This window comes from Balaenoptera physalus (genome assembly GCF_965194825.1).
Source record: "Balaenoptera physalus genome assembly, chromosome: 7".
Lineage (NCBI taxonomy): Eukaryota > Metazoa > Chordata > Mammalia > Artiodactyla > Balaenopteridae > Balaenoptera > Balaenoptera physalus.
In genome coordinates, this window is record NC_138886.1 from 84,207,694 (window position 1) to 84,216,244 (window position 8,551).

An 8,551-nucleotide genomic window follows, 5' to 3' on the forward strand; every position below is an offset into this window, starting at 1 on the left:
AAATGTACTCTAGGTAAGTATGTTAGACAAAATTCTTTTCCCTCACCATCACAGGTATAAAAGCAGCCTTGAGGGAAAGCAAAAAGACAGAGAAAGGCTTGTACTAAACCATTACCTGTTTTGTTAAACATAAAGAAGACTCCAGGGGTGTGGATCGTACCCAGTGACTGGCGGTAGCTCCGCTCAGTGGAGTAGGTCTGAGTGGAGAAGGGCAAACTGATCGAGAGGGCGTCGGCGGGACCATGGACAATGGATTCACGTATGAAGATTATCAGAACACTGCAAAATGGCTTTTGTCTCACACCAAACACCGACCTCAAGTGGCAGTGATCTGTGGTTCTGGGTTAGGAGGTCTGAGTGACAAATTAACTCAGGCCCAGATCTTTGACTACAGTGAAATACCGAACTTTCTCAAAAGTACAGTGCCAGGTCATGCTGGTCGACTGGTGTTTGGGATCTTGAATGGCAGAGGCTGTGTGATGATGATGCAGGGCAGGTTCCACATGTATGAAGGCTACCCGCTCTGGAAGGTGACATTCCCAGTGAGGGTTTTCCAGCTTCTGGGTGTGGACACCCTAGTGGTCACCAATGCAGCTGGAGGGCTCAACCCCAAGTTTGAGGTTGGAGATATCATGCTGATCCGCGATCACATCAATCTACCTGATTTCTGTGGTGAGAACCCGCTCAGAGGGCCCAGTGATGAAAGGTTTGGAGTTCGTTTCCCTGCCATGTCTGATGCCTATGACCAGGATATGAGGCAGAAGGCTCACAGTACCTGGAAACAAATGGGAAAGCAGAGAGAGTTACAGGAAGGAACCTATGTGATGGTGGCAGGCCCCACCTTTGAGACTGTGGCAGAGTATCGTCTGCTGCAGAAGCTGGGGGCAGATGCTGTTGGCATGAGCACAGTACCAGAAGTTATAGTTGCAAGGCACTGTGGTCTTCGAGTCTTTGGCTTCTCTCTCATCACTAACAAGGTCATCTGGGATTATGAAAGCCGGGAGAAGGCCAATCACAAGGAAGTACTAGATGCCGGGAAGCAAGCTGCGCAGAAATTGGAGCAATTTGTCTCCATTCTTATGGCTAGCATTCCACTGCCTGACAATGCCAGTTAACCAGCCCTGGAGTGGTCTGGCATCTCCCTTCTGGGATCCAAGGAGCTGCTACCTACTTTGGCCTCTTGCTGGAGTCACGTGCCTCTGCCCTTAGGTAGTGACAGAAAGGAGTGTCACCTGCCCTACTTCTCCCACCAGACCTTTCTGGTACAGAGTGCTCTTCTGCTCAGTTGTCATCACAAAATGATTTCCACCCCTATTCCTCTTCAGGAGCCCAAGCCCTACCACACGTCCAAGGATTTGCCCAGGATTTCACTTGGGGCTGTCCAACTCAGCCTAGTAGCTACTGCTAGCTTTTTGAGATGATCCTGTCACATTCCTGGGGGTTTAGCTCTGCTCCTCAAAGCACTGGAGACCACACAAGGAACAGCTTATTCCTTTTGGAGTTTTATACTATCATACTTTGAGAATAAAGAGAAAGATGAAATAAAAAAAAAAAAAAGACTCCAGGGTCTTTTTCCTTTAATATATATATATATATAAATATATATATAAAATGGTTAGAAACAAAAACTGGATGGACCGCCCTCCTCCTAACCACCCATAAAAATACTGATTTGGAAAATAGGAGAATCATTCCATGGGCGAAAAAAGAAAATTTTTCCGCTGAGAACGTTTTCATGAAGCACCCAAGAGAGTGCTTCACACACACCCGATACTGTCAGGTTTCGCTCTGCCCACACACCTTGGGGACCCTGTGGTGCATAGTGATAAAACAGTTGCATATTTTTCCAGCGTCATCAAACTATCTATACAAGGCTGGCGGGGACGGCTCGTTTGCAGAGGTGGCACAGGCCGCCGATTACTCCCTGGGAGAGAAGCACAGAGTGGTCGGCAAAGGGGCCGAGGGCGGGTCTGAGCCCCAACTCTGCTATATACTAGAAGTCCAGGTAAGTCATATGGCCTCTCTAAGCCCCACGTTCCTCACATATTAAATGGCAATGCTAATGTATCTGTTTATTAATAGTGCTTTCGTGATGCTCAAATGAGGTAACTTTTAGGAAAGCACTTCTTAAAGAGCTGTTGAAATGCTTTTTTTTTAAAATTATTTATTTATTTTTGGCTGTGTTGGGTCTTCGTTGCTGTGCAAGGGCTTCCTCTAGCTGAGGCAAGCGGGGGCCACTCTTCATCGTGGTGCGCGGGCCTCTCACTATCGCGGCCTCTCTTGTTGCGGAGCACAGGCTCCAGACGCGCAGGCTCAGTAGTTGTGGCGCATGGGCTTAGTTGCTCCGCTGCATGTGGGATCTTCCCAGACCAGGGCCCGAACCCGTGTCCCCTGCATTGGCAGGTGGATTCTCAACCACTGCGCCACCAGGGAAGCCCTGAAATGCTCTTTAATCTATGAATCTTGTGTGGATGAAAGGCAGGGATCTGTAGTTCCAATCAGTGGGTGGATGGAAATTGGTAACTGAGTAATATTAAAACTTCATCCCATTATATTTGCTCATTGGTCTAACTGATGTAACTCAACAAAGGCATCTCTGTTCCCTCTCAGCTTGCTCCCTGGGTCCATCTTGTTATATGATGCACCATTGAGGAGGTATTCACTTTCAATATTAATATTTCACAACATTTGTGTCCTCCATTACTACTACAGAGAACTTTCAAGATGCTGGAAATTCAGCTCTTGGGATAATATTCTTTCTGAACAAACCAATAACAGGTCTCATCACTGGAGGAAATAATTCCTGAGTTTCAAGTAGGCAATGACCAAAATATCGCTTGTTTCTGGCCCAGTAAACTTTTCTGGCAGACACAAAATAAAAATGAGTTTGTCTGACATGTTTGAGTGGATATCTGCTGGCCTTGCCTTCCCAGAGTGTCTCTTCCTTTTAACATCTTTTAGGACATATGCTTTGGGTGGAGCCACCCTTTCAGGGATGGACACTGAAGGTTGCTGGGTTTTCAGGTAGGTTTCAGACATACACACCTGTGTAACAGACATAGCTTTTCCAGTAACAGAAAATTCAATTTTAAACAGCCTACACTTTGAAGGTGATTTATAACTGACGCAATTGAGATTTCACATACAGCTTGACACAGGGCTCAAGTAAGAGAAAGACGCAGTTTCCCTCAATGTCTTGCCTCTGTTCCTTCAACATTGGCTGTCTCGGGCACGCTCTCCTCTCAGGGCTGTATGGTGGCCGCCAGCAGTATATCGTTCCTTACCAAGACAGGGTCTTTGTTCCAGCACTACCTTCGCAAGTCCCGACAGTCATTCTGTTTGGATTGGCTTAGACGGTGTGCCCGCCCCAGACGCTCAGCAGAAAGAACAAGCTGGCTGGCTCGGCTCAGGTCATGGGCTCCACTCCTGAAGTGGGTACCTCAGAACACACAGATCTTGAAGGCTAGTTAGGGCAAAGGGGAGACTGGATGTGTGCCCACAGCATCCTGTAAGTGATCTGGGTTAAACAGTGGTGTCGTTTTTGATATTTTTTCATCTTGTGTAGCTCTTCAGGAGGGGGAAATAAAGGTTGGCAAAGGTAGTTATCATTGGACACTCCTCTATATTAAATACAAATTATATTCCTTTAACAGCAAAATTTTTAGATTCCGAAATTTATCCTATCCAGTTCATGCACTCTGTTTCAAGTGCCCACATTTTGAAAGAAAAAGAAAACAGATGAAATGTCAAACATTTCTAAGAATTAAAAGGAGGAAAACAGGAGAAAAAACAGTCATAGATAATACAAAGAATAGGAAAGCATAAGTAATTTTAAAAAATAAGGACACTGTAAATAGAGTACATAACTTGACTTCACTATTTTACTATGAGCACTGAACATGAAAATACATTTTCAGTCTTAAAATTCTCTACTTAATTACACCTTCAGCTAGAGAAAAAAAGCTTGCAGAGAAGTAAACGTATTTTCAAAGGTGTAGACTTTACATTTATTTATTAAACACTAGTCTTTCCACTTTAATTTCCAATAATGAGCATCTTTGCCTTTTATAATTTCTTCACATTTGCCATTTATCACAGATCTTTATGTGGTCTAAAAGTACACTAAAAATATTTGGAAGATCAGCATCATAATTACCCCGACCGGATTTTTCCTGCTGCTCACCTCATCTTCGCTGGGCACTCTATCAATGGTGTCTTTGAGATGGAGAGTAGAATCCAGTTGATATTATAAAAATAAACCTTCCTAAATATTTGGAGCCATATCTCTTCAGCCCTTTAAAGCTGTCTGGGTTTACAGGTAGGAGGGCACTACAAATCCATTTCCACTTCACAGGGCTGAGTATGCTGTGTGCAGATGCACATCCACAGAGACCCCTTCAGTACTCACCAATGTCAACCATGTCCCAGACTCCCAAATACCACTGTGACTGGCCTGCATGATGCCTCAGATGCCACCATAACAGGGCCATTCACTTAGATTTAGGTACTGCATGTTTGGCAAACTCAAATTGAAAAACAGGTTGAATGACTCAATGCCCCCAATGCTCTGAAGACTTGATCAGATTTGACAGAGGGTGCCAGCAGGTGCAAGAGCCTGAGTATAAAGAAGGCTTATGAGGTAGAATGGGCAGAATAAATGGCCATGGGCCTAAGTTACTGTTCAGGGTCTAGAAAGAGGAGGCCACCACAAAGGCAGACCAGTATAGGTAAGTAGAAGTGCTTTATAAATATTATTAATAGCAGAAAACAACTGAATTGTAACATTTCGAGGACTAAATCTTCAAAACACTAACGCTCATAAAGAAAATGAGACTTTCTTCTTAGTTTCCTTTTTTCTATGCAGGAATTTGAATATGCTTTAACCAGAGAAATATTTACTTAATAATTAATGACAATATTCTGTCATGTAAAGTAGAATAGCCTTTCAATTAAAATATTGCTTCAACAGGTTTTTTGCTAATGGAGAGAACTAGGGTTTCCATACAGCTACTAAACTTTCACCAAAATAAGAGAAAAATTCACTGGTTTTCAATTAATATTTTGTAATGATTAAAATACATATGCGAAAATGAAAAGATTTATAAAGATACATTTATAGTTTCATTACAGTAATTTATTTCTGGATCATGCACAAAAACAATTCCATTAGTACACTTATTGTATTATCCATTTCAGTGCTTATATTAATATGATCATCTTAATTTGGATACTTGAAATTCAGAAGTATCATATCCATTGCGGTTCATATGTTCTCCAAAGTGGAACTCCAGCTTAGTTATTTGTAATTAGGATTCAGACAAATGTCCATGTTTCTAAACACCACACAAAAACTGGCAAAAGTGGCAGAGACTGATTAAGAAAGATACTTAAATGCAGAACAAAATTCTGTATTCAAACAACACTATGACTGCAATAAAGGAAAAGCCATTGTGAACCATAGGTTTTTTTTTTTTTTTTTAACATCTTTATTGAAGTATAATTGCCTTACAATGGTGTGAACCATAGGTTTTTGCCAGACAAATTTTATAAGCTCAAGAAAGACCGACCCTCGAGCTTTTAATATTCCTCATTTTGGGGGGAAAGGCAAAGAACAGCATCTCCTTCTTTGGTAAGAATATGAGGCTAGTTGTCAGGAGACCTGGGCTAAAACCCTGGCTCTGTCCCTCAGTGACCCTGTGACCTCACCTGATCTCTGCCTATTTTCTCGATTCTGCAAATTAGCTTGATGTAACTCATCCCTGGTGCTGAGAAACTGCGATGCTGAAAGAGCATCAGGTCATACCAGTGATTCTCAGTGTGGCTCCTGCAGCGTCACCACCTGAGAATTTTTAAGAAATGCAAATTTGGGGGTCCCACCTCAGATCTACAGAATCAGTAATCTGTGTTTTAAGAAGCAAGTCCAGGTGATTCTGATGCACACAATATATACCGTATACCAGGGGTCCCCAACCCCCAGGCCGCAGACCAGTACTGGTCCTCGGCCTGTTAGGAACCGGGCCGCACAGCAGGAGGTGAGCAACGGGTGGGCGGGCGAGCAAGCAAAGCTTCACCTGCCACTCCCCATCGTTCCCCATCGCTTGCATTACTGCCTGAACCATCCCCCACCCCCACCCCCACCCCCGGCCGGTGGAAAAACTGTCTTCCATGAAACCGGTCCCAGGTGTCAAAAAGATTGGGGACCGCTGCTGTATACAGTTTGAGAACCACTGCATTAGATCAAAACTACAGTTAAGAAATTCACAGCTACAAATTCAATGTAAATTAAATAAATCTAAATTCCATAATAGACTCAGTTTATCAGCCACATTAATTTTCAGGATTATGGTACTGAAGGCACCTCAATCATTCTTTGAAAATCTAAAAAGACATAGCCACAAAGGTAAAATTTAGGGCCTTTTTAGCTACAAATAGCCTATGAAACTTAGTTTTACCCCTCATTAGGAAAGTTAGGATTTTAAAGTATTTCTTACTTTTCCAAAGCTATTTATTTTTAAAGAAAAAAGTCATTTCCTAACTATAAAGACTTTCTCTTCAATCTTGTGAATAATTATTTAATAAAAGGCATATTCAGGTTTGTAAATATACTAAAAGATATGCCTGATCTATAGAAAATATTATAGCAGTACATAATGGGTTTTTACACTGCTAACATAAGAAACACACGTTCTGAGTTATTCTGCACATTCTAGTAGCCTCAGTTGCCTTGGTTTTTAATGTCTAGTTTTGTAAGATCCAAGAGAAGTGCACATACAGACATTGTGGCTCCATAATCCACCCTCTGAAAATATTATAATTATATATGTAATTACTTTCTATATATAGAAATAATAAAATAACTTTATGAATTGTTAGATAAATTATTAAATAAATAATACTTTACCTTGCTAAGGTATCCTCATCTTTCAGGTCACCACACATTAAGAGGGCTAGTTCAGTTTCACAATCTATTTAGTCTTTATTTTCTGACATTAATAAGAATTAGGCTATTTAGGGAAAAGACCTCATTATCAAGGCCCCTTGCTATGTTTTTAAACATGGTTCCTCTGACACCAAAAAGAAGCTACACTGTGGATGAAATGCCTCAAATAAAACAATGAAAATCATTGATTTGGAAAATGCAAAACTCTGAAAAATACTCTTTTATAATTTCTTTTCCATAATTACAGGTTTTTCAAAAAAGATTTTAAAAAATTCTCTTCCGGAATAAGTGAAGATAATGTGCCAAAACCAAAGCACCCGAGTCCTGGCAAGAGTCTGTTCTTAAGTTATCTTTTTGGATTTGTTTTGTTACAACAGAAACTTAGTTCTTAAAGCACTTATCCAAAGACCCTGGACTTGTTTTAGTTTACTTGAGGACAAAGACATTCTTGCAGCAGGACAGCTTAAACTCAGGAAGATGTCACTACAAGAAAAGGCTGAAATTCACTGCCATCTTCTAGGACTCGGTTACCAGTGTCAGCATGCCCTGAATTCACTTTAGCACATCTAATAACAGCACAGCTCAGGAGGTGCTATATAAACTTCATATACATTTAACAATGGCTCATAGCCTCACTGAATTTTTAAAGCTTTTTAACAAACTGACTGCAGTGATAGACTTTAGGTGCAGCCATGAGACACAATTTTAGAGAAAAGGGCTGTTCAAGTATATTTTTTATGATAGATAGGTATACTTATACTATAAAAAACTTAACACTAGGGCTTCCCTGGTGGTGCAGTGGTTAAGAATCTGCCTGCCTAATGCAGGGGACATGGGTTCGAACCCTGGTCCGGGAAGATCCCACATGCCTTGGAGCAACTAAGCCTGTGATCCACAACTACTGAAGCCCGCGTGCCTAGAGCCTGTGCTCTGCAACAAGAGAAGCCACCGCAATGAGAAGCCCATGCACCACAACGAAGGGTAGTCCCGGCTCACTGCAACTAGAGAAAGCCCGTGCACAGGAACAAAGACCCAATGCAGCCAAAGATAAATTTAAAAAAAAACAAAAAAAACTTAACACTAGTAAATTAAGCATTTTTTTTAACAAATTTTTGTCAATGTTTTCAGATGTCAGATTATCATAATATTCCCCCAAAGATTCTATAGACCAAATAATCTGAGCTGGTTAAAAAGAATGAAAAAATGAATGCAACATTTAATAGAGCTTTTATTTGTTTAACTTGGTAAATGTAGAATGTAATGATTTCAAGGAAAACTCTGGAGTATTTCAGTCACAACTCAACAGTTAACATGATTTTGAAGAACAGTCTTATCTTCAATATCTACCCACCCTTACACAGACACATCTACAGGAATCCATGTACATACATATTAGTTTTCAACAACCCAGGATTCTCAACAACTCTAGAACTTAGATTTTATATTCTCACACACTTCAAAGTTATCCATTTGATGCAGGATATAACCATAAGGAGATAAAAATTCATGCAATGATACTCAGGTTTTGAAAAAGTAAATCCAATATTTGATACTTCAATGCTATGTAAAGTGCATTGAATATCTAAAATAAAACAAGTGCCAATTTCATCA

The 8,551-nt window shown here is 40.9% G+C and overlaps 1 pseudogene across 1 annotated transcript; it reads left to right on the plus strand.

The window, feature by feature from the left end:
• Positions 1 to 226: 226 nt before the first annotated feature.
• Positions 227 to 1,557, plus strand: LOC309664213 (purine nucleoside phosphorylase pseudogene; annotated as a pseudogene). The gene has a single exon. The product of its transcript is annotated as a purine nucleoside phosphorylase pseudogene (transcript).
• The last annotated feature ends 6,994 nt before the right edge of the window (positions 1,558 to 8,551 follow it).